This window comes from Coturnix japonica, chromosome 4 (genome assembly GCF_001577835.2).
Source record: "Coturnix japonica isolate 7356 chromosome 4, Coturnix japonica 2.1, whole genome shotgun sequence".
Classification (NCBI taxonomy): domain Eukaryota; kingdom Metazoa; phylum Chordata; class Aves; order Galliformes; family Phasianidae; genus Coturnix; species Coturnix japonica.
In genome coordinates this window covers 63,199,295-63,226,720 of record NC_029519.1, presented here as the reverse complement: position 1 = coordinate 63,226,720, position 27,426 = coordinate 63,199,295, and the positions used below count along the sequence as shown (strand labels likewise).

At 38.0% G+C, this 27,426-nt stretch overlaps 2 long non-coding RNA genes across 2 annotated transcripts; one reads left to right on the top strand and one right to left on the bottom strand.

Moving 5' to 3' along the window:
• The first annotated feature begins 23,095 nt into the window (after positions 1–23,095).
• LOC107313811 lies at positions 23,096–23,840 on the top strand. The gene is made up of 2 exons (XR_001555201.2): positions 23,096–23,163; positions 23,516–23,840. It is a non-coding gene; the product is annotated as an uncharacterized LOC107313811 (long non-coding RNA).
• A 705-nt stretch (positions 23,841–24,545) lies between these two features.
• Positions 24,546–27,347, bottom strand: LOC107313812. The gene is made up of 3 exons (XR_001555202.2): positions 26,669–27,347; positions 25,708–25,834; positions 24,546–25,143 (listed from the first exon to the last, which is right to left on the bottom strand). It is a non-coding gene; the product is annotated as an uncharacterized LOC107313812 (long non-coding RNA).
• Between the last annotated feature and the right edge of the window lie 79 nt (positions 27,348–27,426).

The following is a 27,426-nucleotide window of genomic DNA, read 5'->3' as shown; positions in this document are numbered from 1 at the left end:
AATATTTGTTTGCATACATAAAACAAACATCTCCACATGGCCTGCAAAGAAGACATCAACCTCAGTGCTGATGAGAAGAACTAAGTTCATTGTTATTCGCATCTTTTCCCCTTCTTATAGGTCACTGCATGGCACCATAGCCCACTCGGTGTCTCACTGCAGCTGTTCAGCAGTGCCTGAGAGATCTGGTGTTCCAGGTACAAACTTCTGCCTTTACAAGTTTTCCCTTCATTTCAAGATGTGGTTTTTAAGGCAGACAGATTAAGCAACCATCAATAACAGGTATTTTGATCTTCTACCTGAATATTCACCACTGAACTTATCTGGGGAAAAAAAAAAAAAAAAAAGCAAGCCAAAGTACTGTGTAGAACCTTCCTCTGCACAAGGGAACAATTGACACCCTTACTAAAGAGAGTACAGAACTAAAGCTTAAGCACTTAAACAGCAATGAAAGACATCAGCCCCCTATGACTCACAGTGATGGTTATACAGATAACCCATTAATTATAGTAAACTTTAAGCATGGACAAACATTCAGGTCAAACAAACTAGTTATTTCACAGAATGACTTGGGTTGGAAGGGACCTCAGGGATCATAAAGTTCCAATTCCCCTGTCACAGAAGGATTGCCAGCCACTTATCAAGTACTAGATCAGGCTGCCAAGGGTTCCATCCAATCCAGCTTTAAACACCTCCAGGGATGGGGCATCCACAACATCTCTGGGCAACCTGTTCCAGCACCTCACCACTCTCTCAGTGAAAAACTTTCCCCTGACTCATCTAAACCTCCCTTCCTTTAGTTTAAAGCCATTCCCCTGCCCCCTATCATTATCTACCTATGCAAAACGTTGATTTCCCTTATGTTTACGAACTTCCTTTAAATATTGGAAGGCCATAAGGAGGTCTCCCAACAGCCTTCTTGTTCCAGACTGAACAAGCCCAATTCCTTCAGCCTACCTTCGCATGAGAGATGCTGAAGCCCCTCTGTATCACTTTCATGGCCTTCCTCTGGACCCTCTCCAGAAGCCCCAAGTCCTTCTTGTGTTTGGGCCCTAGACTTGGACACAGTTTTCGAGCTGGGGCTTCACAAGGGCAGAATAGGTCAGTATTATCATGTAGAAGGGCAAGTTCCATTCTCTCCGATGCTAGGCTTTTACAGTATGCATTTTGAATCTCCACAAAATTATACAAAAATAAAGTATCAGAAGTAGTTAAGTTGCTCAGCAAATGCTGCAACTAATTTGTTTGATGATCCCAGTCATGGCAAACATAAAAAGCTGTTCTGTGTGTTGGTTACCTCAGAGCTAATATGGGTTCTGCACAGAAATGCAGACTGTGGTATGACAAAATGCAAATTCAGCCTGAATAATTGACATTTTTTTAATAAAAAAAAAATCCAGGCCAGTGATTCAAATCCATTCCAGCTTGTTAGGGGACAGAATTTGTTTTAATTTACCATCTGTTGAGTGGCTTTCCTGGAGCATGACATTGAATGCTGTTGAATTCAAAACTCATATGTCTGTATCACAGCACTCTCAGGTGCCATTTGACAAAGCATCATGTTGCCATACTCAGGCAGAAAAGATGTTTCAGGTTTCTCTCTTCCATCAGTAATGCCTACAAATGAGGAAGGGCTACATATGACTGAAGTACGTGTACAAAGCTGGTGCTGAGGGTATCCCTTATTGTTTAGTTTCACAGGAATATAAAGCACAATGCATAAATTCATTACCTGTGAAGAGTCCAAGAACTCAGACACAGGGACAATTCATACATTTGAGGGATGCACAGCAGCAGGTCCTTCCTGCTCCTCAGCTGGTTTCAAGTGTTCCTTCAGACACAAGTCAGGGCAGCACCAGCACCAGATCTTTGCACTGCTATGCAACTCTTTCAGCTATCTCTAAGTTCACTTTGAAAACCCATAAACACAAAAGTCCAAATGAAATTGTCTAATAAGATTTAATGATTTCCTAACACCATTTTAAAATGTTTCCTTAATGGAATATTACAGTATGTAATCTTATAAAAGGCATCTCTTAAGGTTTGCTAAAAGCCTTTGGTTGTTTTCCCAGAAAAGAGAGATAGATATGCTTTCCAAGTTTGACTGTCTTCAGCCCCTTTCCATTTAAACCATATTTAAAATTACATCAGGTTTATTTATGTCAAGAAATTGAATCAGATAAACATAAAGATACATGTATGCAAATTGCAGAAATACCTAATTCAAGGAAGCAGTTAGAGTGGTAGGCTGCTCTTCAAGGATATTTAAAAACAAAACAAAGGAAAAGATGTGTTTAAGACTTGAATTGTAAAAACAGATAATTAGGTAAGAAAAATTTAAAAAAAAAAAAAAAAAAAAGGAACAATGGCTGTGGTATGTTCATGGACTTTCATCTTCCAGGAAACCTTCAGTTTTTATTTCTGGATAAGTCACAGCCAGGTTTGCCTTAAGCAAATATCTTGCAACCATTAATATCAAACAAAGCTCTGATAGACAGCACTTCTATGTCATACTCCTTCAACACTTTAGAAGTACTTTGAGATGATTGACTGTTTTGAGACCAAGGTAACACATCTAACTGATGTTTCTGATATGAAGTTCAAATAGAAAGGGAAGGTCCAGATAGCAACAAAATAAACTTCTGTGTCCCCAGCTTAAGCCTTAGGAAGAAGAATCCAGTTAAATGCCAGTGATTCAGTGATAGATCGTATAAACCCCTTGTGACCCATCACAAGCACAGACAGCAGCACAGTTATGGTACAGATGCCTGAGGAAGACCTAGACTCCTGTTTAGAGCAACTTTGTTAGTCCACTGGATGGGCTATCTATGGATGAGCCTTAGCACTGCAAAACCTGAATTAGAACTTTACCATAATCTTACAAAAAATCTCAGCCTATGAGGTCTCCAGTCCCGAAGTTGCCTACAGATTGATTTATTTGTTTCTTTTTAAAACCAGAAACTCCAGTGTGATTTTTAGGTCTTCAGTGTTTCAACTATGGGAGTTTAGCTTTCAATTATAATTAAACTGGAACAAAAACAAGGTCTTTATTTTGAAACACAATACCATCTCTCTCATACTTAGAATGAAGGAGTCAAAAAAGAAGAGTGAAGAACCAAGGTATTAAAGGGGTGAGGTATACGACAGTGGCTGCTGGATACCAAAGTATTTGATATTCAGCTTTTGCTAAAGCTCTGTCCTAAGAAATCACAGTTCTGATGTTTCTCACCTCTTGTGTTTTCATTTGACACTTCTCTGTCTGCTTTACTCATCAGATTTTTGATGCTCTCACACCTATTAGTTCATAAGCCTTTCTTTCAACCAGCACCTATCTTGAATGACTGATAGCCACCAAGATCTCAGTACAAACAAAACAGACCTCCTATCCATCTCACATCAGCACCTTCAGCATTTTTTCATTCCTTTTTTGTAAGCCATCTGTTCACCTGCTATTCACTGTTGCAGCAAATCAGAGCCTTGTACTTTTTATTATATGGCATTCAGTAAATTTTCACCAAAGTACTATCACAGAAACACAAAATCTAAAGAGTAGGAAGGACCCCCTGGTGATCATCTAATTCAACCCACTGTAGTCAGGAACCTGCTTTAGCAGATTTCACATAAAAGCATTGAGGTGGGTTTTAAATATCTCCAGGTAAGGAGAGTCTAACCTCTCTGAGCAGCCTATTCCCATACTAGTCACCTCCTGAAATAAAGAAGTTTTTTCTTACACTCATTTGGAACTTCCTGTGTTCCAGTTTGTGTCCATTGCCCTTTTCCTGTTGCTGGGTGTCACTGGAAAAAAAGGTCTAGATCCATCTACTTGACACCCACTCTTAAGATAGCTAAAAATGAAGCTGAGACACCACCTCTTAGTCCTCTCCAGGCTGAAAAGTCCCAGACCTCTCAGACTTTCCTCAAAAGAATGATGCTCCAGGCCTCTCATCATCATTGTGCCCACCCCCACCACTGGACTCTCTCTAGAAGCCACCTGTCTTTAAATGGGAGCCCAGAACTGGATGCAGTGTTCTGGGAGAAGCATCACCAAGGTACAGCAGAGGTACAGCTCCCTCATCCTGCTGGCCACACATTTTTAAATGCATCCCAGGATACCATTTGCCATAAAAGCACACTATTGATTCATGGTCAGACTGTTGTCCACAAGGATGCTCAGGTCCTTCTCCTCAGGAGGAGTCCAGCAGGTCAGCACCTAACCTGTACTGACACACACTAACACTTTATTTGTCCAATGGTAATTAGCATTCATTCAGACTCTAAGCTTTACAACTCTATCTCAGTACTCATAACACTGCTTTTTGATATCTTTAATAAACACTTAATCCATTTCTTTGATCAAACTACATCCCTTATTTGTTCATCTTCTACAGTACTTTTTTCCACATCACCATATCAGAGTAGATCCATTTCTAAAGGTTTATCATCATAAATCATTTCTTGGACCTTGCTTTCTGTCACAACCACTTATTCAGAAATGCCTCTTTGCCGCCTTCTCCTGCTACTTTTTCCACACTTCCTCCACACTGCCCACTCTGCAAAGAAAAAGCCTTCTCACTCCAGTATGCCATCCCCCTCCCACATACGTATTCTCATTCAAATTCCTCCCAAGACCTATTTTTGGTCAATCTTAAATAAAAGTCACATCCCTTCAAGCCTGATACTTATGTGAGCAAACGCTGAAGATCTAAAGTGAAAATTTATAAGTATGCCCCTGTTTCTCCTCTGCCAAAAGTTCCTCCTTGTAGTTCTCAAATCACTGCTGCTTCTTCATGCCCTCTGCGAATGATACATTTCCTCTCTTCTGTGCAGACACTACTTTGCCAATACATAAGTCTCCCTAAATGACATACTTCTGTCAGGCTGCTTATTCTTTCTCAAAACTGATTTATGAATTAGTTACAAAGCATTACAGAGCTCACTCATAACACTGGTACTGAAAGTTCTCCAAGTCAAGACAGTTCCCCACATCTGTTAAGATAGATAAAGATGCAATATGCACTTAAAGTCATTTATTTTTTTTTTAATAGGTACTGAGCAAAAATGAATAAAGTCTAATAAATGACAAGCATCTATTATGTAAGAAAGAATACAAGAGAAATGAGACTCCCAGCTGCAGAGGTGGGTGTTTTTCAGAAGCAGACTCATAAGTGGTCTAAGATACTAACAGTTCCTTTCAATAAAGGGTAGGCAATGAGTTTGGGAGCACCTAATTTAATTTGACATAGAAAAACATATTTTGGTAAATGCTGAGCTGATCAATGAGAAGTACAAGACTATTGGACTACAATGTGCAGACAGTAAGTTATGTTTCCTCAGTCTTGCAGTGTGAAGCTACGTATGCCTACTTACAGCAACATGAAAGAAGTTCCTTCTCATTTGCATTGTAAATGCACACAGCCCACTCCCACAACCAACACCAAGAGCTAACCTTATATAGCAATCCAGAACAGATTTCCTTGCCACAGCAAATTCAGTGCCTGCTGTCACTGCAACACTTCAGAGAAACAAATTTGAAGCAATACTTTGAGCAACAACTTGAGATCATCTTAATGTAGGAAGCTTTATTATGTTAAAATTAATGTCCACTAGTTAATATAAAGTTTGTTGTTTTTTTCTTGAAAGTTCTAGCACTCTTCTGTAATTTTCTTAATTTAAATTAATTGGACACTAATGGCCGTTTTAACCCTAGCAAGAAGTCCTCTCACCAACTCTCTAGAGAGGCAGAGAAGTAGCTGCCCCATAGGCACACCACTACTCCTTCTTCCTGGATGAACAGCCCTCTGCAACTGAACAAAAACAAACGCCACAGACCAGGCACTGTAGTCCAAATAAATGATTTTAAGACAAAAAATTAAAAAAAAAAATAAAATCACGTTGCACATATATAAATTAAATCTCATTTCCACAGATACTCAGAAGACACTTATTCCAAATCAAAAAACTATGCAAGGTGTGGCTGTCTTCATTTCATAGCTATACAGACCATTTAGGTGTACCCAAGCATTTAGTTGAGTATGATATACTCTTTCTCATGGATATGTGGAAGGCATATCATTAAAATGGAAGAGTTTTCAATACATAAGAACCCCCATAGTAGTATAGTGAGGGGCAAGATGTCAGGCAAACTGTTTACCCATTGACCCTCTTCCTGACTAGGTCTAGAACACCTCAAAAGTCAAGTGATAGGGCCATAATCCTGAGGAGATTTTCTAGCAAAATATTTATCCACAGAAAACAGTTAAGCTCTACAACTGTGACTAAGAAATTGTTATACATGGCCTGAGTCTGGGGAGGTGGTTAGATTACCCTTGTCTGTGGCAAAAAGAGTGAGCTGCACATCAACGAACAATTGCTAGACTTCTATTCTGACAAGGTAACAGCACCTTGAGGTGAGGGCACTGAACACAGACCAAGATTCCACGGTAAGTGGTACCTGAAATATTCAAGTTTGTTAATATCGTTACCTATATTTTGTTTATTTTCCCTACAGTGTCTGAGGCCTCCAGTTACACACCTACTGGAAGATAGTGCTTAGCAACTCTGATAGGTCATGGCAAAAATCATGAAAGCTACAGATGGCACATTTGTACAAAGACATTGTATAACATTGCTAATGGCAACAGACAGCAAAATCTCTATCACATGCCTGCAGTCACATCCTGTAAGTGCTGGGATACCAGGAAAGAAAACAACAAAGCAAGAAGTTGTCAGACAACTACTGCCACAGCTCACATGACACAAACGAATGCTGCTTCATGTCACAGTGGATCTCTTCTATAGGAAATGTTATCCCTGCTGTGTACATTCAAACGGCTTTGATCTGTTACAACAAATATACAAGGCTCAATCCAAAAACCACAAGAAAAGTGTATTCTCAGCTTTATAGTGTGTAAATGAGTTATGAACTTCAAAAAGCTTTTTAGTGGTCTTTTAGCTTTTGTGGCAAGAGCACCTGGCATCACCCAACACAGCTTCCCTACTGCCTTGTACTCCACTTTAAAAAGGTTTGCAGAGCACAAATACAACAACATGAGTTTTCCTACCCAAGAATTTCTGTTTTTACCTTCAACTCAATTTCAGAGCCAATTCTATTAATGGGACTCAAACTACATACGTTTGAAGCAGGCAGGATTTGCTCCCCTCTGTCCCCCAACTGATGAGAACACACAGGATGTTCAAAATGCAGGCATGAATTAAGAGCTGCAAAGCAGACTCATGTCAGAATGTACGCTGTCTTCACAGGATCAGAAAATATGCCTTTCTTGTCTGTATATTGGTAGCTAGACTGCACCAATCTCCTAAAGCAACGTATTTTACAAGAATCTATGTGGTGCTTGCAACTTCAGCAAAGGTAGCATCTTTCTTACTATGTCATCCCCTCCTCCCTCATACTCTTTACAGCACTTGATCTCTTACCTTTCCATAGCATTTCCCATGTTACGGTATATAGTAGTATTCCAAGGATCTCAAGATGATGATCATCAGTCATCTCATCATAGAAAGCAGAGCAAGCAATACAATTACTGATATAATGATTGTAGTATGTGTCAGCTTGACCTTTCTGTCAGATGTTTCACATGATCCTTCTCAATCATTAATCATTTGTGGTCACAGCTATGAAAATTCCAAGATCTAAATTCATGTTCTACAGTTCTGCTCTAATGAACTGCTTTCCCTTTTTCATTCTGTAGTAGCTTCATTTAGAAATTCTAGGTTCAGAAAAATCTACTCATTTTCTTTGTAGTGCCTCCCGCTCTTACTCCCCTCCTTATTTCTATAAGTCTTATATGCATAGAATTTGTTTCACAGGTTGCTTTTTTAATACACAAATCTGCACTTTCAAAATGAAAGACAGACTACTAGTCCAAAGGTTTTTCAGTCTGGCAAATGCTAGAGCTGATGCAAATAGGCTTGTTTAGGAAGTTTCACCTAGAATAGACTCATATTTCAAATATTTATTTACTCTTATTTAAAATAAGATACCTTTTACACCAGCAGTTAATTACAGCAAAACTTTTTATAAAAGAACCAATGATCAAGGTAACTCCTAAGAATGCCTCAGTTCTGAGAATGCATTCACAATTTACTGGCTAATTATGGGGGAAAAAAAGTCTCACTTCAGAGAACAGTCAAATGAATCAATCAGATAAGCCGGTATAAAACGTTTTATGAAACAATTGACTAGCAGTGTTCTTAACATTTGTTATAAAGCAAATGACATATTAATAAATGAGATGAAAAACTGAAAAATATGGAAGAAAATGCACCTGTATAAGTGAATTAAAATTTAATGTGTGCATGGCTTAAGAAAATTGTGCAAGAATATTGCATATTAAAGAACACAACCTGATTAAACTAATCAACCAATCATAAGTGAAGGAGAGAATCAAAAATTCAAGTAAATAAAGAAAAACAAAGATTACAGGAGCTGCTCTTAAGTCCTAAGGGCTCTAAGTCATGATAAAAATTCATCTTGACATATAGTATTGGTTCTGTGAGATGAAGTTATTCAAAGTGCAAACCTCAAAGTGCAGAAGTAGTTCATGGTATTTAAATATGGTATATACTTTTAACACTGTTTAGGTACATTAACTTCACAACTGACAGCATGCAAATGCTGGAACAGAATGCCCAGAGAGGTTGGGGAAACTGCTTCTGGAAAGACTCAGAATTCACCTGGACAGACACCAATACACCAATTTATTTTCTTTAACGGTGAGCAGTCCTGAAAACTTACAGTATCATATATAATCCTTTGAAAATAAGCATGTGCAAGGAATAGGCACATGCTGAAATCAGGCCATAGGGTTTGTTTTTTTTAAATTTCTTCATAATAACTTTCACAATATCCTTATTGATAGTGATGTTGATAGTGCCAACATGCTACTCTACAGCATAAGTTAAAAATGCCTTGTAGGGAGTGTTAATATTTTAATTCTTGTTTGATCTCCATGAGATAGGCACATAATGATGACCCCTTTCAGATAAGAAGCCCTCAGCACATAACAGCTGCATACTCATGTTCTAATACTTTTGAACAAATGTTGAGGTTGCTTTTACAACAAAGCATTTTGGCAGGCTGAAAAAGTATTAGCTGTAGTAGAATTCCTCCAAAACTGAACGAAGCTGTAGAAGTATAGTGGCCAGACGAGAGGAGAATAGAAACAGGTCCTCAGGCACACAGTGTGGAAAAAAGGGTGAGCACTTGCTCTCCAGAAATCCAGAAGCTGTACTTCACACACACTCCATACTGCAGCTGCATACCAGACAGCAACTGGGAGAAGTGCAGAAGTTGGAAGTGTCATCTCTTTAGATCAATCTCAGACTTCCTACAAGCACTTCTCCTGCAGTCTTGCTCTATTTTGGTTCACTTGAGTTGACAGAACAAAAAACCAGAAGCCACCCTGCTCAAAACTTCCTAAAATATAGCAAAGATTGAGTCATAATTGGCAAGATAAACTTGTTAACATTATCAGTGAATTCAAAAGACATGCAATGATTTTAACGAGATGTTGTTGTAGTTTAAAATACTAATCACTTCTCACACTGAAAAGAATAGCCCACATATGCCCAGAAAAGGAGTATAAGTCAAATATAACAAAAAGAAAAAGAGAATTTGAATTCAGAATTTTGGGGTAATTCCCTGACCTGTCTACTTCAAAAGAGCCTTCTGAGCAGCTGTCATAATTAAATCTCATGAAAACAAGAAAATATTTAAAAGCATTCACTTTGCTCCTATATACAATGAATCAAACCATCTGTTCTCTACTTGTCCTTAGCTGATATTCTGCTGAATTATTCCTACTAGTAGATGCCTCCCCAAGGTACACAGCTGCTCCCAGAGAGACAGATAGAAAGGGAGAAACTAGCACTTGTATTTACAATAACCAATATTCCACTTCTGGTGTTGTTATACTTTTCAAGGATGAAACAAAATTTAGAAGAATAGTTATGGAAACACTTAGGATGATACTGTTATCTAAAACCTGGAAAGATCCAACATCACTAAGGAAACCGCACTTCTGAAGAACATCAACTCATAGGAATCCACTCTTTTAGAGCATAAGTTTTAGTCCTCTTCTGGACAGATTAATGTCATGACTTGATTGTTGGCAGGGCTAGTGCATTACATTTAATAACACTGATGAAATGATCCAATATTAACTTTAACTATTTCAGATTTGTATGTGTACATAAGTTAGTATTAAAGAACTCAAGCTCAGCACTCTACGCCTTTTCTGTACCCTTCTCAGCAATATATGACTCAGGGCTATGATGATATATATTATTAAAACAAGGACATAGTTATAATGTCACAATGAGTTCCAAAGCACAAAGCATTTTAATTCACATTCTCTAATCTCCTAAAGTAGAAAGAGGAATAAAGTTTTACCACTGCTTTCTGCTCATGTTGAGAATGAAATTTCAGTTGATAGAGCACAAAACTGAGGTATGATTACTATCAGTAATCAGAGATTCCAAAGAAGTTATCTAGGGCTGCACCTTTTAAAAATTTAAAACTCTATCTCCTCAATCCATTTACTCTGAATTGTGGTTCAGAAATATTTATCAGATTCATTTTTCTGTTAAAAGATTTCTCTCCAAGCTTGGATCCCTCAGAACTACAAATTTCAGAAGAGAAAAGTTATAGAAGCATTATCTCAAATTTGAGGAATTACTTGGGAATTTTTTGGACTTTAGAGACTAGGAGAACCATAATGCGATTACTAAGTTACTCCATGTAAATGCTTCTACTTTAAGTCCTCTAGCCAACTACCTGAGCCTTTTTTTCCATAATTATTATTCTATTCCTACAGTAGCATCCACATGAATAGCCTTTGTCATTCCTGATGTGGTTTAACCAAGCACAGTGAAACAGGGGAGAAAAAACAGGAACAGGTTAAACATTACAGAAAGCATTTATACAGATTAAGCATTCAAACATAGAATGAAATTATCGTAACCAACTCATGCAAACACCTTTGAAAGCTTAGGTAATATCTTTGCTCATTTCTCATTTTAAAGTGAATGTTTTTCTCTTATAAGATAATTATGAAAGTATAATTTTAATCCTAATGATTCTGAGTCTAATCTTAGAGGGATTATTCTGAGCATCTCCAAACCTGAGCAGATTCAAATTGTTAGGCCATTAAAGCAACCATTAATTTCATTCTATTTTCAGGTCAGATTTTTAAAAACTTCCAGCCCCCCGCTCCTACCACTACCAACCTCTGCCATTTTTAGTTTTAGAGCATCCTGCATCTAATGAGAGTCCTTTTCTCATTTCAGCAATTTCATTTTGAATTCATCTAAGCACACATCTAACAATTTACCCTTAGGGGGAAAACACATGACTTCTTTATGAAGGAAAATGTTACAAACACACAGATCTGTTTATTTTACAGATATTTAGCTTATGGACAGGGGCCAGGATCAAATGTTCTACATCAGTGTAGCAGATTCACTGATCACAGTTCTATTACAGGTGATTGCATAGAGCAATGAATTTGTTCTATCCAGTGCTACTCCAATTGTCACTATGCTAAAGACTTCAGTACATACATAACAGATAAAACAGAATTAAGTTTAGCTTAGCAGTACCCAAAATAATTCTGATGGAGTCTGTGTAGCACTCTCCAATGGTTTTCATGTTACAGACAACTCCATATTTCCTATATTATGCATAGTAGTAAAAACAGTTAGTTACTGTGGATATCTCTAAGAACAAAGGGTAAAGTCACATTTAGTCCTTGGAGCATCTCAAGAATAAATAAATATAAATAGTATGTTCCAGGCTAACCCCAGTGCAAGACACTTGTTTGGTTTACGAGAAGAAACCATGAAGCTGCTATTCTGCTTTTTTACTAACACTTGTAGCCTAAATGTTAGTACCTGGAAAAAGATAACATCACATTTCAGCATAGATATCTACATAAAGTGATGCACTGCCTTCTGTAGAGTTCTGTGTGAGTGTGCTTAGATTACCTTAGAGTTACAGATGCTTCACAGCAGCATAACACTTGGGATGAGTAGCCCTACTGAGAAGCAGAAGGCATCATTAAGATCACTGTGCTAAATTTAGATCTCTTTCTGTAGCTACGCTCCAAACCTGAATACTTTTTAAAATACGTTTCCCTTCCTTTTAAGCCATGAAGCCAATGTCTTTATAACTGTTTCTGTGAATCTTCCATTGAAATTGATTCATTGAAGGCACTTCTCCACTACTTCTAAATGTTGTGTAGACACTATATATATATATATATTGTATATATTTATATATATATATATATAATGTATATTTATTTATTTATTTTTCAGTTAAAAAGGTCAAAATGTAAGGGCGCACAGTACCTTTAAAACATTGGCCATTTCCCCATCCCCATTTGTTTTCTGGAAATGATGTTAGCAGCAACATGAAGAATAAAAAAAATTAGGTATTTCTGATTACTAAAAAACTGTTAATTTTACTTGAGCTAGGTTATATTTATATTGCTGATCTATTTTCCCTTGAAAATCCTCTTTAACTGAGTAAAAAACAAAGCCTGAGTAGTCTAGCATTAAGATGAAATACATCTCTGCCCTTCCTGGTATGTTACTTCACAGATATGGAAATTCACAAACAAGATCAGGCTCTTAAAGTTATACTGATGTCTTCAAACTTGATTACAGTTTCTATAGAAATTACAATATTAATATCTTTCAAGGAAGATAAATGAAAAAAGTATGTTTTCTGTCTGGGGATAAGAAGTTGTCGCATAGCTACACATTAGCATTTGTTGAAGCATCTTTCAATTCTAGTATACAGCTTTAGAAGGTAAGCTAAAAGAACACCACATTTGGTGACCAAACTAATTAGATGGAATTACCATAAATCACCTGAATCAATTGCCACTTGTGAATTTCAGTCTGAGCACTACACAGATGCTAGGTTGGCAGTAGTGCAACAGTGGGACAGGCTGCTCCAGTGGATCACAGAGCTTTTCAGTCTTGAAAACTGTTAAGACTTTGTTAAGCAAAGCTACAGCTGCCCCAACCTGACATTGGCAATAGCCCAGCTCTAAGCAGGCATCCAGACAAGACAATCTATCTAGGTTTCTTCTGACAAATGTTTCCATAACCATAAATTGACAATAAATGAGTATTTAATACAGAAATCTTATGCTTAACATAATTCAAATATTCTAACCAAATATTGTAGCTTTTAACATCTGTCCAAGATAACACACGCAAGACTTCACTCCCCTCCTCCCCATCATTAGTTATAAATGCAAACCATTTAGATAATCTTTTACTATCTTAACTGACAGCTTTCTCCTAACAATAACTTACAATAATAGTGAACAAGGTATTGGTTCCCCCCCACCCACGGTGCAAGTCTCAGTAGTTTCAAGTATGCAGCATGTAATATGCACCTCTTAAGGTAAATCAGTCAAGTGTTTTTTATTTCACTGAGAATAAAACTGCCAAGCACTGAGGAAGCTCTCAAATAACCCTTTGAGTGGCAAAGAACTTGAAAGCAGCTCACCAACAAACCACCTTCAAAAATTCTTTTGTCTCTTCTAAAGAGAAGTCATGAATGCCCTTCAAACCTCCAGTGTGATCTCCCCATCCACTCCAATTAGTGAGGTAGGATGTAGAAAGTACCTTAAAACCAGAAATAGATTTTGAAGCATATATGGATACATGCAGTTCTTGAGCGAGGTGAAATCCTGATTCACAGGGGCTACAGAGAAGTACCAAGAAATCTCAATTTTTGTATTTTCTTTAAAACATCCTTGAATGTCTGTAATTAACCCTTACTTGGCCTATCCTTTGTGTACCTATTTCTTCTAGATTAGGTTCTATACAAACTCATTTCACAGAAAATCTCTCCTGAAGGGAGACTTTTAACTATTAAGAACAACTTAACAGTAATTGTGTGGGTAAACTGTCAGTGTTGCATAGAGGAATTCCAGAATTGTCATGGTGAAACGTGGTTTAGATTTACTCCTGTAAAATGACAACTCATGTACCACCTCCACCTGCGCAAATGGACTGCAAACTTATTGAGGCAACAGTGACAAATATCCACTTCAGCTTCGAATTAAACGACAGCTGAGTGCAAACAGATGAAGATACTGGCTCGTGATCTCTATGTTCTTTATTCAGTAGTATTACAGAATGGTAACTACTTCATTTTACCCAGCTCTCCTCACCATTCACAGTTTAAAGATGGTCTCTTCAGCAGGTAAGAAACTATTTTTCATAGATCAGGTTAAGTTAGAGCTGTCAACAGCTCCCATGAGAAGTGAAGTCCTTGATTCAGTTTAGCATGTGAAGTGAGCTTTAATATATGGCATAGATATTCTTCAGTCCTTTGAAAGTTCTCTTTCATTTTTTTCAGAAACACTCCAGAGCAGATATCTTCCATCAGTGCTTTGAGCATATATGACGTATGAGCAGAACCCAACACGAAGTTACTTAAACAGAAAAGACTATGCATGCAAAGCAAACTGTACATTCAGAAAAACAGAAAGGGAATAAGAAGTGGTAAAGTTCCCAGTGAAGAAATAAACCATCATTCCCTACATACCTTCCAGTGGACTGTGTAAATCTTTCACACTTCACATAAAGAAAATTTAGTATACAGAATAACAGGAAAAGCTTTCACAGAACCACACAGAAAAGCCCAGGTTGGAAGGGACCTCAAGGATCATGAAGATCCAAACCCCCCACCACAGGCATGGTCACCAACCTCCACGACTGATACTAGACCAGGTTGCTCAGGGTCCCATCCAACCTGGCATGAACACCTGCAGGGACAGGGCATCCACAGACTCTCTGGGCAGCCTGTTCTAGCACCTCACTACTCTCATTGTAAAGAGCTTCCCCCAATATCCAGCCTAATTCTTCCCTACTTCAACTTAAAACCATTTCCCTTTCTCCTGCTGTTATCTGCTCTTTCAAAGAGTTGACTCCCCTTCTGTTTACAAGGCTCCCTTCAGGTACTGGAAGTCTGCAATGAGGTCACCTTGCAGCCTTCTCTTTTCCAGACTGAACAAGCCCAGCTACCTCAGCCTGTCTTCCTAAGGGAGAGGTTCCAGCCCTCTGTGGCCCTCTTCTGGACCCTCTCCAGCAGTTCTCCGTTTTTCTTATATTGAGGTCCCCAAACCTGAGCACAGTACTCCAAGTCAGGTCTCTCAAGGGCAGAGTAGAGAGGGACAATCAACTCCCTGTCCCTGCTGGCTAATGACATTATTCAAATGTCTTTCCTGAAAACTGACATGGCAGCCACTGGACTTTGTCCTGAAACAGCTTCATTCCTAGAACAAAAGCATCCCTACTTTAGGTTGTCATTTCCTTTATTCTTTCAAAAACTGAAGAAAATATCAGGAGGTTAAGACTCTTGGAAGCCATTCTAAAATTGCAATTCAAATGTCGCCTCATCCAACTTGAGCATAAAAATAAACACAACCAGGCTGCTCAGATGCTTCTACATATAAAATATATCACCAGCAAAATAAATTCTGCATTTTTCCACACAACCTGTTTAATGTTTACAATGTTATTTTTACTGTAAGACTGAGGATTAATATGGCAGTTTTAATGTAGTTTTGTACATGCACTGGCAAGAACAAGAGGCTAGCCTGCCAATTGATTCTTCATCTGCTTGCAAGCATAGTACTGTTAATCTGGTTGTGTTATTAGTAGCTTTCAAATGACTATTTGCTCTCAAGCTACAATTCTTTTTACCCAGTCCTTTGGGTTTTGGTATTTATTTAAAAAAATAATAAGTTGCACTTCAGCATACATAGAGAGCAACCACAAGTTAGACAACTGCAAGTCTGTTCATTTCACTGCAAAAGTATTTCTTATCAATTTAATGATGATATACTGGAAGAGACAAGCAACTGCTTCTCATGAAGAATTGGAACTAATTAGCACTTTCAAAAATAAGCGTTCCATTTTACATAAGGCTTTTCATCTCATAAGGAGGATTAATATAGCTCTCCTTTTGTGCAGTTGCACTCAAATCTACTGCGGTCACAATTTCATCTTGGAAAGCTGTTGTAGCAATGTATTCATCAAAACTCCTTTAACTTAACTCCGGAACTAAAAGTGTTAGCAAAATGATAACACATGCCATAGAGATTAAGTGCTTTCATTACTACTGATCTCCAGAGTTAAGACTTGCAGTCCAGTATGTTTTCTTGTCCAATTATTGAGTTGGATATCATCAGTTAAATAAGCACTGGGCATTGTGGATGCCTACCACATTCAGTTTCACAGGTTCTACATTCGTTTCCATTACTGTGGAATTCTTTGCAAGACTACATCCATGGCTTCCTCCTTTATGCTTTATCCCTAGGTAGACACACCCACAAATCCAAGCAAGTGACCTTATGATCGATCTCCTGTTCAAAGCATGGTATCCCTTGTCTAAACAGAAAATTTTTCAACATATAAAGCACACACATCCAACCCACCTCTTTAAATTTCCGTTAGTCTCTTTTTCATGCTTTAATAGGAAATATTACAAATATAAAAGTTTTATTACTTGTATCAATTACCTATTTACATGCAGCCCAAGACAATTCTTCACTCAGTACAGCCCAGGCAAGCCAGAAAATTGGACACCCCTGATATAAAGCATTAGTTTCACTTCCTATTTCCTCCCTCCTTCTCAGCTCCACAGGTCATCGCATATTGACCTTGCATTCAATACACACACAAGCCACATGCAATACACTTGTGTCACTTTTTAGACAGAAACAGACAATGCAGCTATACCCTGAATCTGCAGTCTGCACAGCAGCTAGCTGAGAACAAGCCATTAGTAGCACAAAGGTAGCACAGCTTTCAAAACATTACAGGTAGTACAAGTTCCATTGTGAGAGCCGTGCTTTCTTTATATTTATAATGTGAGGAATAATGCATTCTCATATCTGTTCCAGCTAACTAGGACCATGAGCTCAGGGATTTACACATTAATCTAAGCAAGATATACAAGGACTCTTCAGAAGTCTACTTCAGCTCTCATATAGATTAAGAGACATATAAATTTATTTTCTAAGATTTCACAAAGGTCCACTTATAGAGATCTCCCTGAACTTACTTGGAGGGCCTGGCAGCATCGTGCATGCCACAGTCATTGCCTCAAATCTGTTCTTGTTCTCAGTATGTTTCTCACAAAGAGGTATCCATTTGCAACTGGCAGGCCACACCTGCTTGCCTGTCTTCAGTTCTAATCTAAAGATGGATTTGATGCAGTAATCCTTCCTTTCAAAAGCTGTCTCATAAGCTCATACATTTTCCTACAGATGAAAGAAACCTCTATTAATCTTCTGGCAGCTTTAGCACATCAAAGAACACAACCTGCTTGTGTACCGGGCTCCCTGGCCAGCAGCTTTCAGTGCACAGCTTTAAGATTCAGGATTTGCACCCTTATAGTTAGTGGACTACCACACATAGCACAGAAATTAATTCATTCATAACACATCCAGGACTAAAATCAGCATGTTTTCCAAGAGACAGAATAATTAAAAAGCAAGCATAAAAAAGTTCTCAACATCTGTTTCCCACGCTTAGAAGAAAAGTATAAGCTTTAGAGCCCTGAGTAATTTCAACTGGCAAAGGAGAGCTGTCTCCGCAAACTTCAGCTGTTTCAGGAAAGTCAACAGAATGGTAAGTCTAATTCTCTGTTCACACTGTTCCATTTTGAATCCCTGAAGAAGAGCAGAGAGGAACCTTGATGTCATTCAGCAAGAACCATCAAGAACAATAAACACGCAAAAACAATTTAAAATATCTTTTTGTACTTAACAGTGACAGAAAGCATCTCTTAATCCAAACACTGGGTTTGCTTCTCAAGACACTGCACAGTAAGTCATAGCAAGGACAAGAGTGTTTGATAGAATTAGTGAAATCAACAGAGCACAGAACTTGCACAATAACAGAACATAAGACCAGTTGAAATACATGATAGCTACTTGCAAGCTTCTTTTATATTTTCTTAAAAATATAAGTAGCTCTTAAATATAAAGTATAGATTATTTCTGTTTGAGCTAACATAAATGGTAGTTTCATTTCTGATTTAAAACACCAGCATGCTTACATACACAATAAGCATCCATTTATCCATCCAGGAGTGTTAGCTTTCCAGACCTAATTCTTAGATCAAATGCAAAAGCATTCAAAAGTCAGTGGATTTCCTCTACTGATTTTGCCACAACACCAGCTGCACCAAGTCAAGACATAAACATAAACACACCAACTTTACTCCAGCAAGCACAAAATCTTTAAAATTTAAAGAACTAAAAAGATAAAGACTACTTCCACCCAATTCCTTGCTGAGCAAAAGTTAATATACTGGAGCCAGCAGAAGTATACCTATCAACACTAGTTGGTTACTCCAGATTTATTTGCATTTATATTAAGACTAATGTGGTCCTTAAATGTTTACGACTGGCTGCTTGCAATGAGGGCCTGTTTTCTCCCATAGCTACACCACATTTCTTAGGCTGCCATCTGGCCCCATAAAAGCAGTCTTACAGAAATACAGAGGTATGAAGTAGTATTTCATGGCTCAGGCCCACAGCAAGAATTAAAGTTAAAACTGCTTATTCAACTCCTGAAGCTATATTTAAAACTACTCATCCCAAAACATACATTGCTCATCACTTATATGATACCCAACAGGCGTTATGCTAAAATGAGATTTCACCCTGTAATGAGTAATTGTAGCTTGTGAAAAAATGCTTTCCATTTACCAGAAAACATTTGCTATTGCATCCTGAATACCTGACTTGGTAACTGACATTGGGAACATTTGTTTGACATGAATATGGAGATAAGTGAAGATCTGTGCTCAAAACAAGACAGACACTGATAAAAGGTCAAATTTGACAGGCTGGAGAAAGCCTTAAGGCTCCTCTTCAAATCAAATTTGAGTTTTCTACAAAGGTCAGCCTTCATTGTGACCTATTCCAGTTTTCTTCATTAACAGGTTTCAGGAATGCTTTGAAATATTACGGCTGTAAACATTTGGGGAATCCTTAAGTCTGACATGAATGTATCATTGCATCACCTGCACAACAGAGCCTCCACAGCAGCATATAAGCTCTGAGGATTAAAGAGTCTTTTCTATATCATACATCTTTGTGTGAATACAGATAAACTGTGCATCTTCCTCAATGTTCCCAAAAGAACTTCTATAAATACATTCAGACTATTCACAGCAGCCAAAGGTAATCTGGTACTTTTCAGCTTTATAAGAAAAAAAAAATAAACTATGGACTTCATACCCCTCAAATACACCAATCAATGGTCATTACAGCACTCAGCCTTGAAGCAAGAGAAATCAAAACAATACCTTCATCTTTGAATGCTTCTTTCCCCCCCAACCAAACCCCAGCTCCCACCCACCCTGGAGGCTTCTTCAAACACCCTGCAAACAACATCCTGTCTGTTCAAATCTGGTATGACTAGCAGCTTCATTTCAGATCCATAATTATCAATTGAGGGTAATAAGTAAGGTATTTCATAAGAATAGGAAGATGAATAGGTACGAAAGGCTTTTTTAGTTTTACTCAAATCTGTGTCAGCTTAGGAAGAACTACATCAATCAGCTCAGCTGGAAACCTGGGCCAGAGAAACAAAAGCTGAAGACAGACCATTAGCTTACAGCAACAACTTGACGAGAATAATACATCCTGATCACTCAATTACTTGTAATAAAAACCAAAATCTCATTATAAACTAAACTGTCTTAGAGAAAATAAGCATTAGCTTTCAAATAGATATCCCAAAACTTCATGGTCCTACCCAATCCACTCCAGTCTGGCTTCAGAAGCACAAAAAGAATGTTTCCACCTGAGCCCCTCGAGCAGTCACAGCTCACATCACAGAAGAAAGAGGCACACAGCTCTTGTGATGTCAGATGATGGTCAGTGACCACGATGGAGGGGAAGAAGAGGTGAAGGCGAACCACTTCTGGCTTTTGAAGCTTGCTAAACGTGCTTGTCTTAATTAATACAGAAACCTGACTGGAGAACATGACCCTCAACAGATCTCATGAGAAAACAGACAGCAGAGCATCCATTTCTCCAGCCAGGACAAGCCCCAAGACTGTTTACTACACAAAAATGAGCATATCAAGTACCTTCAAAGCAATTGTAAGACATAACTCCATCGTTACTGACAACAGATAATTTTAGGTTCTTGAGCTTGGTCTCATTGAAGTCTTCAAACCATTTTTATTCCAATTAATCCATACTGCCTGAAATACACTCTAAAGTCATTGGTTCCATTGAAACAGAGAAGTGAAAAGATAGAAGAGGCATGCATGAAAGAACTAAACCATTCCCCATAAAGCAATTAAATAAAAATGTCTAAAGTTTCCCCCTTCTACAAATCCTATATAGTTCTATGGCAAAAGTTCTAAAACATCAATGAAGTCTGAAAACCACACAAAGATGTTTACAAAAAAAAAAACACAAACAATTTAATAGCGTATCAAGTCTTCCCCCTATCTTTTTATATTACCTTCCAAAACAGTATAGTTCCCCTGAAAACTGACAAATAATATTTCAGCATTCATTTTAATGCATATCATAACTAGATAACAAAACACTAGAGAACATTATCACCGTATTCCTTAACATACTGAATTTTACTCATTTATTCTAAAAAAAGATATTCGGAATAAACTTTCATAATCAGCACTTGAGCACTTCACAACTCCAAGGAAAAATGTTGCACAGAAGTTGACAAGTGTTTACATTGCCAGTGAAATTGCAAAATGCAGTTTAATGCAATGCAGCTTTAGTGTGAAGTGATCCTTGCAAACACAATGACAGCTAAACAGTAATCTTTCTCCTCCTCTCACTGTGAAAACATTTGTTCTATCTTCTGCTTAGGCATTTTCAATCATCTGGGGACAACACTCCATTGCATCACTACCTGGCTAATTTTAACACACTTGTTGCAAAACAGTTCCCCCACCATCCTGTTACATCAAAAGCATATGTCAGAAACAGGAAAGCTATTACAGCTAGAAAGTTAATTATTCCTCACTTCAGACACCTGTGAGCCATACCAGCTATCCCACAGATATAGAAAAGACATAAGAAAGAGATGGGCATTCATAGACCACACAAGCAACCAAGGATTTGTTTGGTGGAGCTAGAAGTTCTACTTGCGACTTTAACATTCATAATTGATACCATGAACATTAGCACTTCTATTATATTTCCACAGATACCATTAAGCCTTTGCCAAGCTTCCACTAAGGATGAATTTAAAGAGATTTCCCTGCACAGAACAGTAATTGTTTCATTCAGGCTCACAGTTATCTCACAATGAAGCACCTTCACCATACAAGAACAGAGGCCACCCCCCAGAGAGTTGCTGTTATCTTTCATAACCTTTAAATCATTATTTCTGCTGATTGTTCCAAAATGCAGCCATGAGTTTCACAGAGGAAACAGGACAAGCACAGCATCTACACTAGAGAAGGGCTTACTACACCTGCTTCAGAGGAAATCTGAGCTTCAATGGAGAATAAAGTTAAATATGTTGAATTGGGAGAACTAGAGAGAGAAGTAAGCAAACGCTTCTTGGTCACAAGGGAGACAACTGGCTAATTTAGTACAACTTACTGCTCACTAAACATCAGCTTAAAAGCCAAGCAAGCCTGCCTTCTGCCTGTCCTCCCCCTGCTGAAGAACCTTTGTGGCATGCAAAGAAGCTGTGAACATACCACATAGCCAAATTTATTTAAATACAAACCATTCTCATTGGAAGTATTGGTGACATTCAAGGTCATCTCAAAGCAACTCCAGCAAATTAAGAGCACAGGCTGATATACATAAAAGGATATTGTCCAATACCTCCACAATTTAAGATCATTAAGGGAGAGTACTTTATGCATATAAAAAAAGCATATGAGAAATATGAAACAAACATATGAAACAAAAGAGCCTATTTACATATGACTACACTATTACACCTCCAGGTATTATTAAAAACAAACATATTTCTTAGACCAAAGTGCCCACTTCATCACAGATTCACTCACATTAACAAACTCAGCTGTCTGAACAAGAGCAATACCTCTAGCAACACAGGTGCATATCTGATACACAGCTGGTGGCTATTTTTACTAAAAGCAGCTACTTAACCCACAAAACAAATACTCTCTTCATAGAAGACCCTTGTTTTCCTACAGAAAATCATCATTACAAAGGGAACTTCTCTCAAGTTGGAGATGATTAAATATTTGTCCACAAACACTATTTTAAGCCACCACACTAGCCTACTTCCTCTTCTCTCTCTCCAGAAAAATCTCTCATCAGGATCCAGTAGACAATACCTCCTTTACCACCAATCTACAGCTTCTTTTCCTCACTGAGCTGCACACTCTACTACTTATCTCCCTAACCACACTTTATGCAGTAAAGTACTGCCTCTCAGTTTATCTGAGAGTCAGATATTCTTTTAATCACTGACATACTGTTGGCTCATTCCCCTCAATACTGTTAAGTCTCCAAGAAGTAGGGACAACCACAACATACTTCTCTTTTCAGAAAGAAAAATTCACTTGTAATACATTTGTTGATATAACAGTAACCCCAGAAGGCTTATCCATAAATAAGACAGCAAATTAACAACATTCAAGATAGCAAGGTACATATGGTTACTCACCACATAAAGAACAGGCTTAAAGACACTTATGCAGGAGACCTCCCCTCCCCCAAGGCATAAGGCTTAAAGCAAACCCCATTTGCTTTCTAATCTCAACAGACATAAAGAATCCAGATGTGGTTGAGACCACTTCCAGGCAGACTTAATCATTAGTTTAAGAGACCAAATAAGCACAAACAAGATATAATATAATCATAGTAAAGCTAATAAAACTCAACTGACTTTTAGTTACTTACCAAAGACCTGTATCAGCAAAGCATCACACAGTACCAAAGCATACGGGACTTCTGCATCAGGCATAACTTCAAGAGCCATACTCAAGGGGAGACCCCATCATACAGATAACTGCCCTGCAGGAGAACCCAGGGGCCTCTGGGCCTGCTCCCTATTTATGACGTAAGCTGGTTGAGTCATACTGGTCGTTTCAGCACCTGTTCTAATGGACCTCAGCTGTTGAACCAGGTGTTGAACCATCAGACTGCCATCAGGCCTTTCAGCACCCAGCTTGAAACAGATTTGTAGTTCTTATCTGTCTTCAAGAGAGTTGTATTTTTATCAGTACTGTACTCATTGTCTGCCTGAGCAAGGCCTCACATGAAGCAGACTGTCTGAGGGAGAAGGTGGGGAGGAGGGGGGCAAAGTCACACAGCGTCATTTACCAGAACATTATGATGCATACACTAGCAACACAAACATGACCATATCTTCAGGAGCCTTAGAAAATTAAAAAGATGGGGGACTTCTAGAGGTTTCCTCAGGAAGAAATACACAGTCCCTACCAAGGAACTCTTGTCTACTTCTCTATTTTCCCCAGGTGCAGAAGAGATCAGTAAGTAAGCACATGCTTACCATTTTCTTCTTCACTGCACATGTAAGAAGCAGATGGAAGCTGCTGTCCCTTCAAAAAAGAGACAGCAAACTTTATCTTTGATGCTACAGGAGAGTCAAAGAACACAATGCAATGCTCAGCAAGCCATCAAAGCAGCAGTAAAGCCTTCCCCTCCTTGCTCCTAAGCTCAAGTGTTATCTCAACTACCCACCTGGAGAGGGCCTCATGTCCCCAGGTACACCTGGGAACATCTGTGTGGGGCAGCAAGGACTTCATGTGTTCTAATGAAACTCTGCCAACTTCTGTTAGGCAATTTACAGTGGGGAAGGCTAATGACATTGCTTATTTTAAAAATGCTTGCATTAAGTAACTACCTATGATTAAGTTGCATCTTATTTCTTTGTCTGTTTTGGGGTGGGTTTTTGGGGGTGGTGGGGGGAGGTGCTTGTGGGTTTTTTGGCCTTCTTTTTCCTGTTTTTAGATGATCTAAGGAAACTGTAGTTTGATGTAATCTGGAAATCTGGAAAATGTTTAATAAAACAGTATTTCACATTCTTTTTTTCAGGAAAAAAAAAAAAAAAAAAAAAAAAAAGGCCTAATTATCTATCCGTCATCTAATTTAAACAGGAGAGTTAATCTGTGAGGTTCCCATGTGCCAGAAATCACTGACTAATCTTTTGCTGATTTAAACTTTTTGTAGCTCCTGAAAATTGAATGATTGGCATGTAATTTATTAAACTTGAGGTTCTAGAAAAGAATTGATGGAATAAGTCTTAACAACCAAAACATGATGTTATAGTACTGGGTCAAGTTAATCCAAACCAAGAATAACTTTTAAGTTAGATGACCCAAGACAGATTTAACTGTAGATGAATTATGGTTTTGTACTCTCTTCCTTCAGAGCAAGGTTCTTATAAAGATATCTTGTTAATTTATGTACTTTTCCAATTTAAAAAAAAAAAAAAAAAAGACAACAGTAGAAAACAGGGTACATCTAAAGAAGGACACAGCATTGTGTATGATTTTTTGTTCTCCTTGATTTAAACATGCATGGTCCTAATAACCATGGTCTGTCCAGCTAGCAGCCTTGACTTGCTCACTCATACCCAAGGACAAGTAAGGCATCTTGCCCCATGAGCTTGGTTTGGACACAAATGCCTCCCAGTTTGTCACAAGTCATGGTAGACCTCACAGCAAAGTGTGACATGAGGGAAGCCTTCACCTCTTGCCCCTAGTTACACATACGGCTCCATCCACATCCCAGCAGTGCAAGTCAGCTCTTTGTGTTACTCCCCCCACTCTCAGCAATAAGAACCAAACACAGCCCACAGAGCATTCTAAAATCCAAATCTGTCCCTTGTAGCTGACAAAACTGGATCACCCTACTGAAAGGGAAGGAACACATTTGATATTGAAGCGCTGGAACTCTTTTTATTAGATAACATCCATTTGGGGGTTGTTGGGAAATGTTGCTTCTTACTTCCTTGCAGGAAGCCTCGTTACCATATGCGCATTGACGTTATCTTATTGCCAGCAGCTGAGAAAGTGTGGGTGCCAGTGTGTGAATAGCAAATAATAAAGGAATCCCCCGGAGTGGTCTGATTCAATTTCCTCTGTAATACAAGACAAACATGAAAATTCACTGTCTTGATTAGCTTTAGTGCAGGGAAACATCTTTCACAGCTGATTGTAAATCTTTTGAGCAGTCTCACTTAGCTTTTAACCTTCCTCTCTTTTTCATCCACGTGCAGACTATTCCAGCCTAGATATTCATTTATTTGAATAGCCAAGGACATCTGTACATTGACTCCAGCCATAATGAGAAGCCTCTGAAGTGCACAAATAAGACTAAGAACACTGTAAACATCCTCCATAATTTGCTAAACAAACATATACTGCAGACCTTATTCTTAGAAATAAGAAAACTACAGTGAGGAACATCCCAACCAGAAATAAAATGCATTTACTTTCCTTGATACTGCTAGTGCTCAAACTGAGGAATGACTTAAATAGTCTAAGAATAGATTAAAAACTGGAAGCTGCATGCTGTGTTTTAAATAACTTTTCTGAGGACATACATTTCACCACAGTAACATAAAAACTAATAATGTGCTATGAGCAATGTCACTGGAGGTCATAGAAACAGGACGAGTGTTAAGATCTAATGAGACACTTACAGCATGCACACAGACATCACTGCAGTCACTGTGTCTGGTTTATCACTGCCAACTCCTCTGTGCTTCTATTGCTTCTTATGTGATTTTTCTGCTACAGTTAACATAGGAATTATTCAGATGTCAAGAACTGTTACGAAAAAGAGAAATCATTTATCAACATGTTTTTCCAGAATTTTAATAATGTAAATGATCATGGAAATTATTAATTTGCCATCAAAAAGCATATGGGAGATTAAAACACACAGAGCACCACATCTCACTCCAGTTCCTATCAGTGTTCCCCCTCACAGGCAGAGAAATTTAAAATCAAATTGTGACGTACTTCACTAGGCGAAAGATAAGGAATCGAAATCTCACAAGAGATAGTTCTGCCTCAGATACTCTCTGGCCTCAATCATGTTCTAGAAATATCTGTTAGCTATAAAGTTTACAGACTCTTCATGAAATAGCAGAACACCATCATCTCAAAGGTGCAAAATGCCCTCAAAAATTTGGACACACTTTTTCCCACCATCTCCTCCTGATACAAGTGGGAGGCAACAAAATCAGCAGGAAGATTTTGTTCACATGTATCTCATTTCCAGAAGATATTAAAATCGTGAAAATTCACGCCTATGTTCAAATACAATTTAAAGACAAAAAAATTTGTGTCCTCTCACTTCAATTCTTCACATTCAGATCTAATCTAAACAAGCTATCCAGATTTCTTTTGACAAAACACAGGGAGAAGCTGGTATGTTTAAGCAGCTACTCAAGTCACATATACTCCACTCTCTCAGGTAGGGCCATACAGCCTGAGGGTATATTTTCTGAGATGTTCTCTCATCAAAAACAACAGCCCAAATGGTTCCTTTAAGTTAGATTTCTCACTCTTAGAAAACTAATCTACAAAAAACCTACCTAAACATAGATTTTATCTTAGATTTCCCCAAAGGAAACAACTATTATCACCAATACTTACCATTTTGTCATCAGAGAGAGGTATATTTGGACACTTTTGTCAGCTGGCTGGCATTCAACTGCTGTGCTGACAATCCATTACAGCTGCTCAGTTTCCATCACTCCTCCAGAACAAAATCTGACAGGAAATCATTGCATGATGTATTTACAGACCACTTTAATTGTATTAAAAATAATGAATATCTAACAACAAAAGAGCACATATATCAGTCTTTAACGTTTAGTATACATGAATGCATCCAGTTGTTCTGTTGTCCAGAATTTCCAGCTAGAGACAGGACAGATGTTCTAATCCTGATTTCAGCTGAGACTGGCAGTAAAAAGTCAAATAGTGTTCAGTCTTCTTCAAAACAAGGACTCTTTGGGGCAATTCTTTCAATTTGTAACAAAGGTCACAAGTTAATTTTTCATGTTTTACCTTCTTCCAGCTCTACTATCAGATCAACAGTATACAATACCAGCAGCATTGGCACAGCCTGAAGATACATCTCTAGACCATTGCACATGTGTATCAATGTCAAACACACATCTGGTCAACCTGCATCAGAAAATAAGTCTACAGGAAAGGCTGTGACCTCTTGTTGAATTAAATAGCACAAAAGTTGTTTTATCTGCTGGAAAAAGGCATACCATATTGAGTTCAACATTATTCATTATTGAGAGTACGCACTCAGTAATATGTCCTTATCATAATCCCAAATTTTTACTGTCACTAGAATAAACAAAAAAACAAAAAAGAAGAAAAGAAAAAAGAAAAAA